The sequence below is a fragment of the Peromyscus eremicus genome, chromosome 19 (genome assembly GCF_949786415.1).
Source record: "Peromyscus eremicus chromosome 19, PerEre_H2_v1, whole genome shotgun sequence".
In the NCBI taxonomy this organism is placed as follows: domain Eukaryota; kingdom Metazoa; phylum Chordata; class Mammalia; order Rodentia; family Cricetidae; genus Peromyscus; species Peromyscus eremicus.
In genome coordinates this window covers 60183046-60205131 of record NC_081435.1, presented here as the reverse complement: position 1 = coordinate 60205131, position 22086 = coordinate 60183046, and positions in this window count along the sequence as shown.

The following is a 22086-nucleotide window of genomic DNA, read 5'->3' as shown; positions in this document are numbered from 1 at the left end:
GATTCTCCGAGCTCCTGCTGGCTCTCACAGTTATTGTGGGCGCAAGACAAAATGGAGTCATTGCCCTGCATCCTCTGCTTTGCTTTTGATCATACCCCCCATTCACTTTGTTTTTTATCCCTCTGTTTTATTAATTCCACACCATAAGATGTCTCTGTTTTCTCTCCTCAGAAGACCATAGGAGGCACTGACTCTAAATGCTTATCTTACTTTGTCCTGTAAATTGTCATACAAATGGAAGAGGCAATCAGGAATTAGTCTATTGTTTTACAGATTGTTGCCTTTGCCTATTCAGCCATTGTACAAGCAATCTCTCCCCTCACCGTGTGCGTGTGCGTGTGCGTGCGTGCGTGCGTGCGCGCGCGTGTGTGTGTGTGTGTGTGTGTGTGTGTGTGTGTGTGTATGTATATATGTAATGAAAGTGAACAAAGAAGAGGCAGGTGATATGGCAAAAGATATATGAATCATCCAGGCAAAGATAACAAAAATTTGAAATATCTCAAGGAGACACGGGCCAAGGATAAAGCTAGAAGACCTGCTTCCAGTTTCATAACATGAACAATTTCTGACAAAATGTTCTTTTTGGATAATTTTATAGACATAGTCCTAGATGTGCTATTAACCCCTTCACTCAAAATAAACTCCATTTAACACTTCAGCAACAATTTATACCCAAAACCTTTCCATTCCAACAAAGAGCAGTATTATGGTTCTTCGAAATGTAGCTGATGGACACCTTTATATGGGCAAATAGCCATGTCACCTGTTAGTGGTGGAATTCACTCAGCCTCAGAAAAGACACAGCCTTACCACCGGCCTGTATTTCTTCATCTGTTGCTGTGATACATTCTTAGTGCTTAACTAGGATCTTGAAGCCATTGAGTAAGACTTCATGAACACATTAATCTTGTTTGAAATTTTAGAGGCGCTGTGGTGTTAACAGTTTAAATCATGTGTACATAGTATACACATATTCTCCAGTAGAAGACAAAGCAGTAAGGACAAACAACCACCTAAATAATTTTCCCTTAGCAGGAGTCCTATGATGAGGCCTTTTCTGCCTATGCCACAGGGGACAGTTCTGGTTGTGTTGTATAGCTGTTTCAGGAGACTTACAAGGCTTAGGGAAGCTCAGTTGATGAAGTAGCTATTTCCAGGGGGCTGAATCTGTGTACAAGTTGGACAGGAGACTTTCATACTGGGCCAGGGCTTTGTGGTGATGGGGCTGCTTGAATTAGCTTTGCTCCTGTAAGTAACTCCAATCAACTCAGTAGATCATCAGGATAGCCTCAATAAAGTCTCTCTCTCTCCTCTTTCCTCTCTCTCTCTCTCTCTCTCTCTCTCTCTCTCTCTCTCTCTCTCTCTCTCTTTCTCTCTCATCTGTTGGTGGTAAGGAATGGGTGTAAACAACAGGCAAAAGGAACTAGCTGAAAATTTTGGGATAACATTGAATGCAACCTTCCAGACTTGTCATTTTGTCTCTACAATTTTTTTTACAGTTATTCTTTGACAATTTCATACGAGTATATAACATAACATAATCAAGCTCATTCTCTATATCTCTTATTCCCTTCCCACCCCTACAAACCCCACTTCATCCAACCAATTACCCACTCCACTATTACAGTGTTTCCTTTTGTTGGTGCTTTGTAACCCATTGCACTTTTCACAGGCATGAGTGTGAAGCTATCCACTGGGTTATGAGCAACTCATCAGTGTCTACATCACTGGAGACAGTGACTTCCTTTCCCTCCACAGCCCTCTATTGCCTTTAGTGTTCCTAGGCAAAGCCCACTGGGCTTTTCCCCATCTGTTACTGAACAGTAATCGGCTAATGTGTAAGACCTATCCAGACAATCGTAGCTGTTGTGAGTTCATGGAAGCTATGGTCATGTCATGTCCACAATAAAGCATTTCATTGCCCTCCATCCTTTCGTTTAGCTTTCCAACACTTTCTGTCCTCTCATCTGCCATCTTTCCCGAGCCTTGGAGGAGTATGTGTGTAGTGATTTTAGTGTCCAATTTAAGGTTCAAAATTCCACAGTCACTTGTTCTCAATACTTTGAGCAACCATGAGTCTATATAACTGTCATTCACTGAACAAGGCTGAAGGACAGCACCAATCAATTGATCCTAAAAATTTCTTGATGTGCGAACTGAGTTATAACATAAGTGACCAGGAGAGTGGTGAACACAGCTGAGACAGAGCTCTCATTTTGAGGACACTATTTCTACAGTGCTACATAATTTGTTTTCACTAAGCTGTCTTGTGTTTCTTCCATTACCCTTTCCCACAGTGACAATCTTATATACATCTCTATTCACACTGCAATTTCAATTTATTCCTTGAGATCTGAGTATTACTATATTTGAGCACATTCAATAAGTCTTAGAAAGAAGGGCAAATATAATGGGTTAATATAATATGCATCATTAAATTAAGTTCAAGGCTATCTTCTCAAAGTCAGCCGACACCATGTCTGTCCTTTCTCAGAAATGGATCACTGAGTGATCACAATCCACAGAATATAAATTTAAAAACAGAAGTGACCAGAAAGCACTGTGGTTTAAATTTGATGAACAATTTTAATTTAATAGACATAATTCAAATAATTATCCTCCTATATAGATAACATTTAGTAGTTAAGTAATAAAGCACAGTTTCTACTCATATAATCTTCTAAATCATAATAAATAAATAATAAAAGTGAATGGTGTTCATGTAGTTCACAACTTCCCAACAGAAGCAAGTACAAAGTTCCTGTAGGAAAAGACACGTAATTTTCTGTCATAAGCCAGTTCCCTAGAAGCAGGTTCCGAGATGGCTTTAACATGCAAAGAATTTTCAGTAAATATCCACAAGGTCACAAAAAAACGGATATAGAATTCAACAGAGAGTGTAGGAGCTCTGAGTGCTCATATCTGATGCCTTGGGATGCTATGAGAATCAGGGATGCAGGCAGAGGTATCCATCGTGAAGCAAGGTGACTGGGCCCAGCTTCCTCACCTCACATAAGGTATTGGAGTGGAGCTGTTCTAGGGTGGACCATGACTTGGGCAAGATGCAGATGTGTATCTTGGGCTGAAATTAAGTAGGAACTCAGTGAGAAAGGTAGTCACATCTTCCTGTCAGCTGGAGCACTGTGCATCTCGGTCTTGACAGTGTATTTGTGCTTTCCACCACTGGCTTTGTGACAGCTGTCTGCTACCCGCGTGGTGAAAGGCTTCTTTCTCTGTCCCAGCTACTCATGCTGGCACACGGGAACCACTGTGGGTCTATTACATAAGTTTGCAGTTTGACAGCATGTGGCTGTTTCTAGAGAACTATGATCTTTAAGAGCTGATGTGTAAGTCAAATTCAAAACAAGCAAACACAGGAAATGTCTTTTCATAGACTATCGAATAAGCTTATTTGCCAAAATTACCATCTCCTTTGATGCCCTTCCTGTTCCTCCACCAACCAAATTATTTCCATTATGGGTGGCATGATTTGCACTTGATGACTTGGGTATTTGGGTCAGAGAACCCTTTCTTCTTGTTATGTATATATTCTTCTGTGTAACATAATATCCGTAAAATTGATCCTGATGGAATTTATAATACTATTCTTAGGGCTAAAAATTTTCCAAACAGTCTCATTTCCTTGGTTTTTAGAAAAAGCTATTTCATCAGTTTTCTCTGAAGAAAAAGAAAATGAGAAATATACTTCTAAATTTCTAAAAATCTTTTCTTTATGTAAAAGCCTATCATATCAAGCTTAAAAGAATATATAAGAATGCACATATTTAACTTGCAAGTTCAAAAATTTTAAAACTTCAGAGAATCATGGAATGTCATTCAGGTGCATGAGTTCAGGTACAACTCAACTGTCTACTGCTAAGTGCTGGATGAGAGCTGTCTTTCATTCTTTTCTCTCCTTATCCCGAATCCAAAACGGATCTTTTCCCTCTAGAAAGGTAGGGGAAAGCTGGGAAATATGTGAAACATCAAACTCAGATCATAGAAACCCAAGGAAAAGTTCGCTAAGGTTGAAAAGATGAATGACTGTGTAACTAAGGGGCGGGAGAAACGGATTTGTTTACACCTGAAATCCACGAAGTAAGGAAGCAGTGTGGGGAGAAGAAAGAGTCAAGTTTCAAAATAACAACACAAATTACTGAAAGCCATTGATTTTTAACTAGAAGCCATGGTGTTTACTAGACACAGAGAGTAATCATTTTCAGAGAAGCAATAGAGAAGAAAAATTTTGGAGTAAAAGCACAGAAATATTTTTAATAAATTTTATAAAGCAAATTATTGTATGAGTGATCACTTTTATTAGTTTTCTTAAATGCCCCCATATGAAATATTAGGATATTTCTTACTTTTAAATCTAAAAATTATCTTTATGAGGTTCTTTCTGGATGATTTTCACTTCTAATTGCTATGAAGAAGTAATAAATGCTACTTCTAGAGGCTTCTCATTGTTCTTTGAAGCCAAGCAGAGACCACATGTGCATAATCTCCCAACAGTTGAGAGAGAGAGAGAGAGAGAGAGAGAGAGAGAGAGAGAGAGAGAGAGAACAAGAGCAATGACCCCAGCCCAACTGTGGTGCATTTCTTCTGTCAGCTTATTTAAGTTTGCACTACATTTGTCCTCTCCATACATAGTTCTGGGTTAGTGTGGACCAAAGAAGACATTTTTTTCTTTCATATGTATGGATGGTTTTGCCTGCATGTATGTGCACCCTGTCTGCCTGTGCCATGTGCCTATGCAGGCCAGAAGATGCATTGTAGTTACAGATAGTTGTGAACTGCCATGTGAGTCCTAGGGACTGAACCTGTGGCCTCTGGAAAAACACAGGACGAGCCATCTCTGCAGCTGCCAAAGGAGACATCTTGCTCACTGGGAGGAAAGGGAAGGGAAACCCCATTGTTTATGTGTGCTACAGGCTGACAAAAAGCCGAGGCACTGCAACCACACACCCACACTGCATTAATCACCCGGCTTATTCTGTTGGCATGGCAGAATCCAGCCTTTAGCTTCCCCACCGCACACTTACATCTTCCTCTAACTTTTCCCATCCTGAGTGAGATGCATGTTCAATATGCATTTGTCCAAGTTGGAGATGTAGAGGACTAAGCACTTGATGTGAGTTCTGTTTGGTCCTCACAGGTCACCCTCACAGCTTCCTATCTATCTTTCCTTTCCCCAACTTGTGTCCATCTTATAATCACAAATAGTTGCCCTCTGGATCTTATTCTTCAGGACCAGACACAGAAACAAAAGGTCATAGTGAATGCAGCTAACCCTCATAATTCTACATGAAAAACTATATGTTGCTTAATATTTATTTCTACCATTTGAGCATAGTACTGTGGAGTTTACTGTCTCCTGGTACCTCCCAGATTGATATTTTCCTATCAGAAGCAGTTTCTTACGTGCCTGGCTTACAGGGACAGCCAAGTACTGGGCAACTGAAACATCTCCTTTGGGATACAAGATGAAAATGTAACAAGAAAGAACAAGTAAGCAAAAGGATGCAAGTCATTCTCTGAAAACACTAATGCCCCTGGAGGTAAATTGAGTTATTTTAATATTTTGTTGCTATTTCAAATGTACTTTGACAATAATAGTCTCATATTTAATGCATTTTAACACAAAAATCCTTCTGTTGAGTAGTTTCTCTGTGGCCTTAGGGACATTTAAAAATTTAAATGTAGCGTTTACTATTTTTCTAACATTTGGGAAGTGAATGGACTATGTACAGAGGTAAATACCTGGAGTAAGGGAATTGTGATTGGAATGGGTAGTCACTCTTCCTTCTCTCTTTCAGGTCTCTCTTCCCCTCTCTTTTTCTCTTCCTATCTACCTTTTCACCGTACTTTCATAGTTAAGAGGCATTGAAATCTGAGATGTCATGTACAAGTAGTGCATATTCATCGTTCATCACTGTAAAATTAGACACTGAATCGTTGAATCAGAATGTTTTCTGAGATGTGGAGAACCTCTGATGGTCTCCAGGCTGACAACTGAAATTTACTGAGCTCATTTCCTATCATCTTTCCAAAGAGTACAATCATTTGGCTGGTTTTGAACTCTGAATCCTGGTTTTACCCACTTAAAGACTATTTAGAAAAAAAAATAACATTTGTGTTGGTTGCACAGTGCAGAATCAGTAATCAAAGTTTTACATAAGTGTAGCTAGAGTTTTCCTGCCTGGCCCACAGTCAGGAGAAATCTTTGTCACCTGCCAGTCCCACAGCCGCTCAGACCCAACCAAGTAAACACAGAGACTTATATTGCTTACAAACTGTATGGCTGTGGCAGGCTTCTTGCTAACTGTTCTTATAGCTTAAGTTAATCCATTTCCATAAATCTATACCTTGCCACATGGCTCGTGGCTTGCCGGCATCCTCACATGCTGCTTGTCATGGCGGCGGCTGGCAGTGTGTCCTTCCTCAGCCTTCCACTTCCCAGAATTCTCTCAATTCTCCTCTCTGTTAGTTCTGCCTATATTTCTTGCCTGGCCACTGGCCAATAAGTGTTTTATTTATTGACCAATCAGAGCAATTTGACATACAGACCAATCCCACAGCACATAAGAGTCATAAATTGGAAAGCACTATATTTAAATATGTTGTGCTATTATTATTATTATTATTATTATTATTATTATTATTATTATTTCATGTTTTAAAATGAAATATTTTAAATAACCTATGAGGTCAGTAAATTTAATAATTGATTCAGAAATGACCTAAGCTTCTCATGATAATTAAGTTCTTCAATTAGAAATGTTTATCCAGATGCCAGTCATACTTAATTAAAAGTAGTGCTTTGGAAGCTTTTCCTAGTGTACATTTGTACTTTTACAAAGATAAACCAAACAGTGGACATTATTTTCAAATGTGGATCAATAAGTTTAATTAGATGGATGCTATCTTTTGTGTATCTTATTTATTTTACAAAAATAAAACTTACAATTTGTTTTGTATGTTTAATATAGATTACATGGGGAAGCCAGGAAACCAGAAATAGGCCACCAAGGGTAGATTCCTTAAGGTAGAAGAAATAATAAAGTACAGTTAAAATGAAAGTAGAGAGAGAAAATGCCAGAGATAAAAAAATTTAAGCATAGAATGATGTGGAATATAGACAACCAAGTTGTGGACAGAAGGCTTAATCAACATGAAATGGCTATGAAAAGCTATATAGAAACCTGTTGTCTTCCAACTCAAGAAAAAAAAATGAGTTAGAGGAAATAGTGGAACTCATAAAAAGCGAGAAGAGAAGAGAAACAGTGGAGTTCAAGGTCTAAGTGGGCATAGGAGATTGGAGAGAGGAGAGGATGGGGTGAGTTAGCCAAAACTAAAAATACTTGAAGATGCCCTATTGAAATCTACTGGTTGGTAAGTTATATATATATATATATATATATATATATATATATATATATATATATATATATATATATGAATGTCAATATCCTGCATAAGTGGACGATGCTGCTCTCAGAAAACATGGGTAAATGAAAACCTCAGAATCTCAATGCCAGTTACTATATACCTTCCTACAAGTTATTGGTCATGGAGGCCCTGAGACACAAAACAATACAGGCTATTGCCATTTTTCTGGGTTGTCCACCAAAATTAGATGGTAAGATCCTGTTGATGATTGTGGATATAGAACAGAGAAATCAACCTTGAACTGAACAGAAAACTCTCTCCCTACTGACTGACTGGCATGCTTAGTGTCAGAAGGTGCTCTGAAGGCTTTGGGTACAGAAAAACATCAATGGTCATATCAAGCACTGGACCCTGAATGACAGAACTCTGAGATAATTGGAAGATGTACCCACTAGTACAAGTATAGTGGCTTGATAGTTACTGGGGTAACTAATCACTTTCTGATTGGATATGAGACCTGCTCCACAAGAGGGATTTAATGCCATGTACTGTAAAACCTGTCAACAGCCTATCACTGGGGAGATGGTAGTCTCTAGGTATAACTTGTTTTTGCTATTTTGCTGAATGGTCATACTATCAAACTGTATTCCCAATATTTATGTTTATTCTCTGAATTGGTTAATTTTTATGTTACTGTGATTAAAAATTTATAGATGACCAAGGTAACAGAGATGAAGAATTTATGTGGGACTTATGGATCCTGGGGTATAAGAGCCCATCACCATCAAAACAAGGAACATGGCAGCAGACAGACAGGTATGACGCTGGAGTAAAAGCTCACATGTTGAACCACAGGCAAGAAGAAGTGAAAACACTGAGAATGGAGGGAGTCTTTTAACTGTCAAATCCCACCACCCACCAGTGACATACCTCCTCCAATGAGATTATACCTCCTAATTCTCCCCAAAGAGGGCGACCAACTGGAGATCAAGTATTCAAAAGCCAGAGACCTATGGGGGTCATGTCATTCAAACAGCCACGTACTCATAGATTTTTATGGCTCTCAACTTTGGTCAGAGTAGAGTTATGCAGTGGGCAGTGATTAATACGGAGACCCATAACTGGTTAGAGTGCCAAAGTATAAATAACACGGAGTGATCAGATGAGAATGGATCATCTGTACCAATCTTCCACCATCCAAGGCTCAGGGAACTTCACAGAAGAGCACAGAGAGAATGCAGAAGTTGGTGAATGTGGAGGAAAGCTCTGAAATGCAGAACGTGCATCTGAATGTGACATGGCTATTGCATACATCTACTCATAATTACTGTGGTTACCTGCACCAGATCAAGCCAGTTAAATTTCCTGCATAGATGGGGAGGGGATCCTGAGACACTCCCATATTGGAAGAGCTATTGGCAGCTGATGTTGGCTGAAGAAGGGAGATCCACTCTCCTTTGAGGACACAGCTAGTGGAAGGATGTTCAGTGCCCCAGGGGCTGGCCACACACTTTTTTGTAAATAAGGGCAGCACTAATTGAATTTAGGGGTTATTTATAACAATATTTTAAAGAGAGGACAGGAAGTTGAGAAAGATGTGTTGTAGGGGGTGACGTAGTAGGGGACTCTAAGAAGAGCTTGGAGGTTAGTCATAGGTGGTTATGATATATACACTTTATAAATATATGAAACATTCCATTCAAAGAATAAAATGTTTGAGAGGTGGAAATGACATGAAAAGACTTTTTTAAAGGAGGAACTAAGAATTCAAAGTTAAATGGATATGGAATGAGTGGATGGATCTTCGAGGTGTTGACAAAGGGGCGACTATGATCAAAATATAATGTGTGGTATTCTCTAAGAATTAATAAAGATTTTTAAATGATAAAAGGAATCCATATCACATAAATAATTGAAAACCCCACATTGTTCCATTTTCTTCATAAATTTTAGCAAAATCACAATATATTTTTCATAGACTTAAATTTTGTTGGAATGAATACAATATTTTACTTAATGTAACTATTTGAAAACAAATTATTATACTTATTTAAAAAATATTTTTACATACAGGTTTTATGGATAGGATATTTATACTATATGTAAGTCAGATACTCTCTAAACACATCACATTGTTTTATTAATAGCTTATCAAGTTTTACACATTTACTTCACCACTCATGCCTCTGTTCTAGACAAAATGCTAATTAATTAAAGATTCATGTGAAGTGAGAAAAAATAGTGTTGTGCATGCTATTATCTCATATTCACCTGGGACTTATTTGTATGTTAGCAGCTCATTCTGGAGATAGTTTCAAGTTTTTTCCCTCCTTTTTTTTTTTTAGTTCCTACTTTGTGTTTATACTGACATTCTCCTGTTTTTAGTTCAAGGTTATTGCTTTTATCATTGAGTTACTGAAGTACCACAAGGCTAAGCCACCAGCACCAGGGCATACGCCAGTGTCTGGTTGGCTGGGTTAGCTCAGTGAGACCCCTTCCTGACTCTGCCTTCAGTCCTGCAGAAGTCAATTGACTAGTGTGACTCTCTCTCCCTGGTGTTCTAACATCATTCTTTTGTGTCTGGTACATGCTTTTTTTTTCTTTTTGTTTTCTTGGAAGACCTTTAGATAAGTGTTTTGTGGACTCTGATCACAGATGAAAGTCAGTATTTACACGAGTAGTACTTGAAAACAAGCTTTATTCTTTTCTTAGGACCCAGAAGACTGTCTAATGCTCTGGTTCTTGACCTGCATGTGCAGTGGAGTGATGTGCTGCACAGAGCTTTGTGGTTCCAAACACACTTAGCTGCTCCTGCTGCTCAGTATCCTCCCACTCCTTCTGACCCCCCCATCTGCCTTAATCTCAGCTTTACTTGTCTCTTCAGCCTCCTCTTCTGGAAAATACTTCTGTGACTCGCGTCTTTCTGATGGTTTCCTCAAATTCTTGTTAGTTCTTACTCAGCTTGCTGCTTATGACATTAAAGGCATCCAGGCTCTCCTACCATATCTAGACTATAGGATGCCACTAGGGAGCTTTGGAATAATGCAATTGAGGCATTTGATGCCATGGAAGAAGCCATTTTCTCTTTCCACTTCTTAGAAATGTCTGTCTTTGACTTTCTGGACAAACTGCAGACTCTGTCTGTCACCACCAACCTTTAAACATTCTGGCTCTATCTCTTCTTTCCACACCATCTTCATGACACTCCTCTAGTTTACCCCTCACTCTATCTACGTGAAACTTGTCAGATCCCCTGCTTATGACATTAGCTTCTTGTGAATGCTATAATAAAGTACCAAAAAAAAAAAAAAAAAAAAAAACTAGTGACTTCAAATAACAGTAATCTGTTTCTTCACATTCTTGGAGGCCACACGTCTAAAATCAGTATCACTAGGATGAAATCGGAGTTTTAAAAGAACTGCACGTTCTCTGAATATAGGAATCTTAATGTTGTCTCTTTTGGTTGTTGATGGCTGCTAGCATCCTTTGGCCTGAAGCCTCATCACACCTATATCTCCATCAGTGGCCACATTTCCTCTCTTCTATCTATGTCAAATCTCTCTCTGATTCTTTGATAAGGACATGCTTGATTCCATTTAGGACTCGCCTGGATAATCTAGAACAATATAGTTGCTTCAAATTCTTGAACTTAATCATATCTGTAAAATATTTTCCTTCTAAGTTAACACAGGTTTAAATAATAAGAGGTGGTCATATCTTTAGAAGGCCATATTTTGTGTTATATTAATCTGTTCCTCAATTGCATATTATTTCAAATTTTACCAACTTAGGAAGAATAATATATTTCAAATAGATTCTGTGTCACAAGCATGAGTCTTTCGCTTGGCTGAATCTCCTGGTTCAGGCTCTCACAAGGCCGTGAGACTTAATTTAGAAGATACTGTTACTCACTCATGTAGTTGTTTCGGTGTATAGTTTTTCATGAGCTGTTGGATTGAGGCCTCAGTTCCTCGTGGACTGTTGGCTGGAAGCCTCTTCCAGCTCACTGCTTCATTGACTACTTAGTTGAACAGCTTATATTATGACAGTTTGCTTCGTCAACAAGTAAAGGGACAAAACAGTGTCAGCAGGTAAGTGCCAACATGACAGATAGCAATCAGTCAACTTTGTCCATCATTTTACCTTGTTGTATTTGTAGTTACTGGGCTTTTTCAACAGTTACGAGCAGAGGACTGCACAGAGGCTGGAAACCTAGCAGCTGACTCACCGGGGCCCTGCAGGAATGGACACACTGCAACATAGCCTTATACTCCTTTGTATGGCAGTCAGCCTTAGCATCTATTTCCTTCTGATGTTAGTAAAGCTAACATCTGGCTACAGGACTCTTAAGAGATTTGTACCCTCATCTGGGAGGTATCTTTCCAGGAAAGACTTTATCTCAACAAGTTTTGGAATCCTATAGCACGTTTTTTATACCTTTGCTTCATCAGGAACTGTTCATCCATGAAACTGTGGTTCTTTGAGGTCAGGGACTCTGGCACTTCCTTGTGCCTTCTCAGAGATTGTTGGACACAGTGTCCTGAGAAAACACGCAGTAAATGTTTCTTTGAATTTAGTTCTTTTCACAACTGCATATTTTTTGTTTTTTTTTACTTGATTGAAGGATGATCACTAATCCATGCATTCATAATTTGCCTTATAGAATATGACTGAATAGTATTATACTCTAGCCACATTTATCTAACATTATTGTGCAAATAAATCCCCTGGTTATTTTGTTAAAATGCAAATTCTCATTGTCCAGGGCTGGATCAAACTGATGATTCTGAGCCCTGACCATATTTTAAGTTGTATGAAGTACTGGTCATCTGAGAACCATATTGCAAAAAGTAAAATTGAGAATGGGGAGGAGGAATGAGTGTTAAAAGTTATATACAGAGAGATTTGTGTTCAAAACAAAAGGATTTTCCAAAAAAAGAATACATGTATAAATAGAGGATTTATCTGAATTCATTTATGAATTAATGAGTTTATTATCCTTCAATCCAATCAGATTTGGGCTAGAAATCCAATTATTGGGGACCATGTACAGAGGATAAAGGTGACAATTAAAACAAATTAGAATTTATCCAATATAATCTATGGAAAGTAATAATTTCGGTAAGGTCATAAGCAGCCAGGAAATCCTGAAGCCTTAATTTCAATTTTATACATTTTTACATATTAAACTTCTGTATAAGGTTTATTTTATTATTATTATTTTTTTTTTACAAAGTTCAGTTGCTTAAGATGTACACATATGCCGGGCAGTGGTGGCGCACGCCTTTAATCCCAGCACTCGGGAGGCAGAGCCAGGCGGATCTCTGTGAGTTCGAGGCCAGCCTGGGCTACCAAGTGAGTTCCAGGAGAGGCGCAAAGCTACACAGAGAAACCCTGTCTCAAAAAACCAAAAAAAAAGAAAACAAAAACAAAAAAACAAAAAAACAAAAAACAACAAAAAAAACCCAAAGATGTACACATACATACATAGACAATATATACACATGTGCATACACTGTACTATAAAAGTTTCTTAGAGAGTCAGTGGGGATCTAATTAGAGAACCGAGGTCAAGTTGTAAAAAAAATAATCCTTAATATTTCCAGTTTAGTATATAGGGTTTACCTACTGTCTCAAATCCTTGATATTACTACAATGAAAACTCATGAATCACAGTGTTCATTCACAGAGTACCTCAGCATCTTTCTACAGGAGCAGATGCACAGTTGTGTGTTGATGTGCATGGGCCTTCTTTCCTTCCAGGATTTGTTTTTATTATTTTGATAAAGCTAAGAGACAACATGATATAATGGTGGGGATATAACAGTTGGAATCAGAGACATGGTTGAGATTTCTTAGTGTCTGCAAGAACTGTGTGATTTGGGTCACGTTTCTTAGTTCGTTTCGGCTTCAGTTTCTATTTGAGTGGGTTTGGCATACATCATGTGTTGGCTGACTTTTTCCATAAATATTTTTGTGGTCTGTACATTCTCTATGGCAACTACTCAACTCTGCCGTAGACAATGTATAAATAAACAAGCAAGGGTGACTTGCTGAACAAATTTTCTTTACATGTAAGTACTGGATTATTATAAATTTTTATATATATATATATATATATATATATATATATATATATATATATATATATATATCATAAATACTGGATTATGTGGGCCATACTTTGTTAAACCCTCTTCTACAGTCTCTATGCACTTGTCTGAGAAACTTCATGATTTAAAATTAAGTAAGATCTGGTAGTTTGTAACTGAGATATTAATAGATAATTCTGAGCTGAAATACATTTTCTTTTGAACAAGAAACAGTGTAGTAACTCAGAGTGGCCTTTTCTTCAGAAGATTTTCAGGCACCAGGGTCAGACAGCCACAGAGTTATTTTTGATATGAGCATCTTTGGAAGGTCCTGAAACGTGTGGCAAGTTACTTCTCTGTCTATAGTGAGGTCAATGTGTCTCCTCAGAGGGAATCATTAGCATGTCCAGGTTCCCACTGCAGCCTTTCTGAGATTGTTCACTTGTCAGGACAGCTGAGAAGTCACAATGGAACAATGAAGCCCGTTGTTAGAACTGTAAATAATGGAGCGGCTGCAGTAGAGCTGCCCCATCGGGCCCTGTACTGACTGCTATTCAATTGTAAATATCTCCTTTCTGCTGATGTACCAGAGGGCAGATACATGTTGCCATATATATTATGCTAAATATTCCCCAGAATCCAACTGCAGGGAGAGAGGACAAGGCAGGCAGCAAAAGCAACCTATTAACTTGCTGTACATCCATTTCTATTTCCTCATAACTCAAGGCGCTGGGACAGCCTGCTCCTTCCCTTTGAAACACACGGATATTTTTATAGGTATATATGTGTATATGAATGTATGTATCTGCATATGAATGTATTGCTCTGTGATCTATTAGCAGTGCCTTCCTGAAGATGAAAGGTTGACTTTTACAATGTATTCCCCACCACCACCACCACTCTCATGACCTTGGGAAAGGAAGGAGATTTGTGAAAGTGGCTTTTCTTCCCCCCACTTTCATTTGGTCTTGGTTTCTTTCAGCTCATTTGAGTCGTCCTCTCTAGAAGCTACTAAATAGCCAGGGAGATATTTCAGAGTCATACATTAATCAATATTTCCATGGGCTCTGTGCTGCTGTCACTGAGACCCAGGCTTAGGTTCCTGATTATTATTGTTGTTGTTGTTGTTGTGTTAACTAGTTTCCTAAATTTGATCCTTTTATTTGTAGTTTTATAGACTGATTCTTGACTTGTTCCTGCTATTTTGATTTTTGAGATTCTGGACTCTGAGCTATGGTGTAGCTCTCTGGATCCTGTCCACTTTTGCCTTCCTCGCTGACCTTGACTGTCAGGCTTGTGGCATGCCTAACAGACTTTGGGAACTTTCCCTTGATGGTTGTCAAGTGGGGGAAATGGTTGTTCAAAAAATACAATTTACAGAGTTTGAGTTTCAAGGTAACTTTAACATTTTGAAACCTAACCTTTCTAACTTAAAATGAAGTGCATGAGGCCCAGATTTATATCCTGGATGGCCAGAGCTAGCCAAATGCCACCCAGATGCAAGTTTCTTCTAGCTCCTCACCATATTTTCCCCTAATTGTATACTTGAAAAAGAAGGTATGTGCTTCCTCCCAGACTCTCAGACCTTAAGTTTTGCAATGAATGATTTTCAGAGTGTTGAGGTTTGGGGACATTTGTTAATATTACAACTTTCTTATGTAACATGATTCCTGGGAAGATAGGAATAAACATCTACTTATAGGTAAGGAACCAAAAACTGAAAAAGTAATGATGTGTCCTGCAAGACTGGCCTGAAGCTAGGGGTCTAAACATGCCTAAAACCCCAGATTTTTCTCATCCTGAGAGCGGCAGTAGTTTGGCTGCTCCCCAGCCTTGCTCAGGCGCCAACAGACCCCAGGCCCTGGTGTATGCAGCAATTGATAAGCACTTGAGTCTCCAAGGCTACAAGGACTGGTTGCTATTTATCTGACTGCTGAAAATCCTGGTCTGGACTTCCTTTCTTTTCTATATGATCTTATAAGGTTCCTTGTTGTATATAATTTTACTATGTTAAAGTTAAAACCTTACTTTTAATTAGACAAAAATGGGGGAATTTGGAATATCCCTTTACACTGTGTGAATATATGTCCCTGGGATTGGTTTAATAAAGAAGCTGACTGGCCAGTAGCTGAACAGGATAAAGTTAGGTGTGATAGCTGAACTGAGAATGTTGGAAGGAGAAGGGAAGAGCTGGAGAGTCGCCACCAGGCACAGAGAGAAGCAAGCATGCTGTACTGAGAAAAGGTACCAAGCTACATGGCAAAGCATAGATAAGAAATGTGGGTTAATTTAAATGTAAGAGTTAGCTAATAATAAGCGTGAGCTACTGGCCAACCATTTGTAATTAATATAAGCCTCTATGTGGGTACTTGGGACTGGTGGCCAGGAAAGAAACATCTGCCTGCAGTTCCTTCCTCTGGCCCATTCTGATTCTGAGTATGCAAACGAAACACCCTTGATGTTCATTCTCCAATCAATAACATATGACCACATGGGTCGAACTGGCCATTCTTCCTGGCCGGTTCCCCCATCCTAATAAACTACCTGTCCCCCATCCTAATAAATGAGCTGTCCTACAGCACAGTCTCCCGGCTATTCTGTCTTGTCATACTCACCACCTCTCAGAATCCTCCTTCAGCCCTACCATGCTTGACCCTGCCACCCCTACCCCCATTGGGCTAGTGCATAATAGTCTCACCATACTTGGACAAGGTCGACCTGAATCTGGCAGTCATCAAAGAACAATTTAGTAATCTAATCAATTAGTTGTAGTTACCTATAGGAATATATGTGAGGGGTTACTTAAATGAGCAGGGAAGACCCAAAGACAGTTGCAAAGCTGAAAGACATCTCTGTACAAATTGCCAGCAGCTCAACAGGTCAGAAAGTATCTTCTCCTAAGTAATCTGTATTATTCTCATGACCTTGGGAAAGGGAGGAGACTTGTGAATCTAATGAGTTTCAGGGACCATCTGAAACTTGTGAGTTGTTTCCAGAGTCTCCAGGAGCTTCTCTCTAATACTTAAAGACCCTTAACAAGCTTCCCTCCAAAATGGAATGTTTCAATAACAGCCCTCTATTGTTCAAATTTTTATCAACACAAGTATGTTTGCTTGGTAGACTTCAAAATGTCTTAGTATGATAGAGGTGTCAATTTGTCAATACAGTAATGAGAAATCTTTTTGCAGTTCCAGGGGATACATCTATGTCACAGCTGCTGTATCTATGGCTCAAGGAACATCAAGGAAGAGTAGACAGAAAGATTATATAAGCCAGAATACTAGGAAGTCTGCTGTGAAATAGTGTCTGCTAGAAATGGCTGTGTAAACCAGACTGGAATGCTGATAATACCAATGGACATGTTAACATGGAAGGAGACAATATCTTGGGGGGTGCCACACCTAGAAAAAGAATTACAGACAACTAATGACTGCTGGGAGAAGGAAAATTAATCTCTCTCAGGGATGAATCCCCTTATTAGTTTTTCAAAGCAGAGTGGTCAGTATTGAAACCATATACACACAAAAAGAACATACATATATATATATATATATATATATATATATATATATATATATACACCCTGTGCATATATGTGTGCATACACATGTATACATAAATACACACACATATATAACACAATAATAATCAAAGAAAAAGAGGCTACCAACTGGAGAGTGGGGGGATCAGGGAAAGCATTAAGTAAGAGTGGCTAGGAGGGGCTAAAAGGAGGAAAGGGATGAAGAAAAGGAATGTAGTTCTATTTTAATTTACAACACTCAAAGATATTTAAATTGGAGAACAATAGTGGACATGTATTTGATTAAAACCATTAAAAAGTGTCAACTTTTGTCCTTGAAGAATTTGCATTGTCTTCTTTATCAATAAGGCCTATCCTGAAGATAGGTCAGGCAAAGAGTGATTTAGAGTCACCCAGGGTAAGGTTTCTTACAAATGTCCTTAATTCACATTTACCTATGCATGACATACTTTTGTGTCATTTTACACTGAAGGGAGCTTGAGTTTTGTCCCCATTGTAGCCTATATTTTCTCTGCCTCATACCCTCTCTCTTTGGCTCCCCCCCTTCTTCTCTCTTAGACAACAGGTATAGAATTGAGACTACAATTACAAGTCTCTTTTTGATGTTAATGCAATTGTCTAAGCTTTTTGATAAATGAGACATTGCTTTTTGGGGGGCCTAGGTCTACACTGTGTAAAAGTACACTCAGTTAAATGTTATGTCCTAAAGTTTTCTTCTCATATATTTCTTTAGTATTTTCTGACCAAAACTCAAGTTATGCAGAAAGCAAATGAATAAACTTACCCACCACCTTCCCTCATGGTTACCACAGATTATCCTATCTGGGAAGAGGACTTGCAGTGAAGACAATAGATTGTGAGTTTCTATTCTTGCATTCCAATCATAGCTCTGTAAAGGAATTAGCTGCATGAGTTTGGTTAAATTATTTTACCTCTTTGGGACTCCTTTACATGTTTGGAATTTCTGGTGAAATACTTTGGCTGCAAAGAACAGAAAAATGGAGCAAGAGTAGCCTTATTAAATAGAAAGTTATTTTCTCCTGCAATGAATCCAACCATCAGCATCCTCCTAGTTCAATAACATTACTACTCATGACTCAGCAATTTTCCTGGTTTCCCTTTATTGGTGTAATATTCAAGTTGTAGCTCCAGGGTGCATTTAAGCAAGGAAGGAAAACATTAGAATAGCAGTGCCTTGTCTATCCATTGCATCAGCCAATAAATACAAAGAAAACCTATCAGAAGAATTCCCTATTGACATCCATTCCTTTGACAGAACCCTTCTTGGTTCTAATCATAAGTGAATCTCTGAATTAGGAGAAAGAATTTATTATGAAGTATCACTTTAATATGTGTAGGAACTCTAGGTTGTATGCATGTCCTACCCCAGATATTCTATGCATAAGCTTGTAACACAAATTTTAATTGGTCTTAATAATAAAAACCCATAATCAGATATCAGGGTGAAAGCTGAAAGACCAGAGAAGCAGAGTAGCCAGCCACTAGAAAGACTTCTTACCTCTAGGAATCCTCAGACTGAGAGGGCTAAGTTCCTGTCTCTGTCTCGCCTTATCCCTTCCTCTTTCTGCCAAGCCATATCACTTCCTGTTTCTTCCTCCCAAGTGCTGGGATTAAAGGTGTATGCCTCCACTGCCTGGCCTCTACTGGCTAGCTCTGTACTCTGATCTCCAGGCAAGTTTTATTTGTTAGAGCACAAACAAAATATCACCATATTTCCTTTGTTGTCTAAAATTGAAAAAAAGGTTATAACTAATATAAGAAAAACTATATATAATAAGTATAATAACTATGTATAATATATATAGGCAATAATCATATGAACAATGTCTAGTCCATTAACAATTGATAAATTCAGAGAAAATGCTTCATTTTCTATCTTATTTTGGTGAGTCCAAAGGGTTGTACCTAATTCACTTTCCTTCTAACTTGCATTACCAAAACTATCTTCTAATGTCCCAACCTTATACACTTTACACATCTTTAGTGAATTTATTTTCTGAATCTGGTAACAAAGCAAACTGTAACTATAACTATAAAGTCTTCAGTTCCCTCAGGGACCCGAGAAGGAAATAATATTACCCGAGTAAGCAGAAAGTGCAAGCAGGCGACTTCCAAAAAATGAGAGAAGTGACAGAAATAGCTGGCTGCCTGGATAGTTACCCAAGCTTCCTCTGAAATATTGGGGCATCCATCTTTGGCATACAGGCCTAACATATCTGACAAACATTTCTGTGAAGTAGAATATTTGAAGGACTGTTCTGCTTTGTCTTGGCAAAGTTCAGCAGTCACTTTTTTGTATGTCCTGCTTGTCCCACTTGGGCATAATACTGTCAGCAGTCGAAGAAAGGGTAGTCTCTTACCCAGTGGCATCATTTTGCTACAAGGAAAGAAAACTTCATGTGGAGTTTTGTCAATGCCCATCATCTTCTCCGAAGTAGATTGGTGCTGCCAGGAGCAGACATGTCTCATTGTCATAAAAAAAAAAGAACCTATGTTATTAAAACATCTTAAATGCCATATTCTGTAGATCTCTGAAGTGTTTGCAGATGACTTATATATCTAAAATATACTTCTATTTCACCTTAAAAACATATCTAACATGACAACAAGTTTAATTGTAGTAAGTGACTAACTACTGCATTTCTTTGTTATCCTAAATAGTTTGTAATAATAACTTTTAAGGATTAACAATTTGTATTACATTGTTAAATGAGATGTATAGGTACAATACCTTGAAAAAAATAAGAAATGTATGTACAGTATGTTCTAACAAAAATAATCTCTACTTTATATCAATAAACAAAGATCGATATCAATGTAAAATATTTTAAACAAGTAGTTGCTTTATTGGTTTAAAAGTAGATTCAGTAATCTACCTTTTTATCCTATTTCTATATCCCCCTTTTTTCTTTTTAGAGTTGATTCAATAAGCTACCCTTTATCCTTTCTATATCCCCCTTTTTCTTTTCAAAACAAAATCCTTGAATCTAATTTCCTTTGTTCAGCTTTTCTCCTGACCATTAGTAACTTGTTGTCAACCACCCTAAACAATGAGAAATATCCATAACCCATTGAACAACCAAAAACTATCCATTCTGCCTCTTGGGAATGTGGGCATTGTGTTCTTAAATTTACTTCCTGCTGGCTGGGGGGCATGACAGCATCTATAGAAGACCCTGAAATTAAAACATTTGGGTTAATTATGGAGTCTTGGAGAGGTAGCAGTATCATTTGTTGTCTAGTCTCTGTGTAATGGGAAAGTGCAGGTCTTGTCTTAAGTCCTGGCTAGAGTAGCGTGTGGGGCTGGATTATCTCAGCTAGCTGCCTCCAAATTGTCCTGAGCAGTTTGTAGTCCAAAGTCAATATTTGGTTGGTGTCTGTCAGCTTATTGGTATTATCATAGTCCATGTGGAATCATCTTTGTGAGGACCCATCATCCCTTTGGAGACTTCAAAGGTCACTGTTATACGTCATCATGGCTCATTGCAGAAAGCTTAAACATTTTAAATGTCATATGCAGCAGATCTCAAAGAGGTTAAAGGATCAGTATTTGTTATGTACATCCAGAATACAAAAATTTAATTCTGAGTTACCTGACAGAGACTCAAATCTGAAATCATGTACAGGAAGCTAAATGAAGTCCTTTTTTAGAATTAGTTAGTACTTTATATGACCATTAATATCATGACAAAAAGTTTAAAATATGCCGGGCGGTGGTGGCGCACGCCTTTAATCCCAGCACTCGGGAGGCAGAGCCAGGCGGATCTCTGTGAGTTCGAGGCCAACCTGGGCTACCAAGTGAGTTCCAGGAAAGGCGCAAAGCTACACAGAGAAACCCTGTCTCAAAAAAAAAAGTTTAAAATATATATTAATATTATGAATTTTGAGATAATGTTTGTACCTTAAGAAAAGCTTTAAAGAGTCAAAATAAAAGAAAAAAAGATTATGAGATTAGTGGCAATAAAATAGTCCCTATTTTTTTGTTTTTCTTCTATCCCATATCAGATGTCTCTTCTGACATGAGAGAGAGATTCTGGATTTTACTTTAACAAGCATGCTTGGGTTTAGAGAAGGAGAGAGCCACACTCCAACTCCAAAGTCAGCTTTAACTTTTAATTGGACTGGGACTACAAAAAGACCATTTGCGTTATAAGTCTGTAGAGAACAGCAGAAACCAACATTTAGGAAGACTTATAAAATTTTATCCTGTTGGAGATGTTTGTTTCTTCACATGTCTCATTTGTCCAGTGGTCTTTAGATTCCTTAGCTGGATGCCTTTATTCTCCTGAAAAAACAAAAACAAAACCCTCCCCAACCCTAATTTTGAGGAGGTTCCATTATGACAAATTATATCCGATCAAATGAAAAGCATTTATTAGTTTTATAGGTTAGTTTAGATTGAATGGTCACACTGTTTGATGAACTATCTTGTTCAAATCTAATCTTTATCAGCTTTGATTTATGGTATATCCTGAAAATTTTGTTCTCTCTTCTATAGCTGTTCTATCAGCCAGAGCAGTATGGTTTTTTACAACAGGCATTAAGTTCTTTAATTGCTCTGGGATGGAGTTTCCTCCACGATGACAGGAAATGACTGAACTGAATTTGACACAGGGGTCTGCAAGAGGCCCCTCAAGGTATTTCCTAATGGCAAAGAATTACCCTGACTGTCCCTTGTTGATCTACATTCATTGTTCTAATATCTGTCTTTGCCACACTTTTGCATACTCCAGAAGGGAGGGGCTTTCTGTTTGGATTATGCTTAGAAAAAATATTGTTTCTAGGAAGACGCTGTTTACAATCCTTTTTAGGTGACCTTGTTTACCACACTTGGCATTTCAATTTTTCTTCAAACCTCTGGAAATTACCTCTCCTATCCAAGCATCATCATGGTTATGAGATTCAATACTGATTGTATCTCAGATACATTCCTCCAAGGGTGCTGATCTTGCCTTTAATGGCCTAATCATCCTTTTGCATTGTTCATTTGCATTTTCAAAAGCCACAGATTCAATTATTATTTGTCTAGCTTCTGAATTTGGT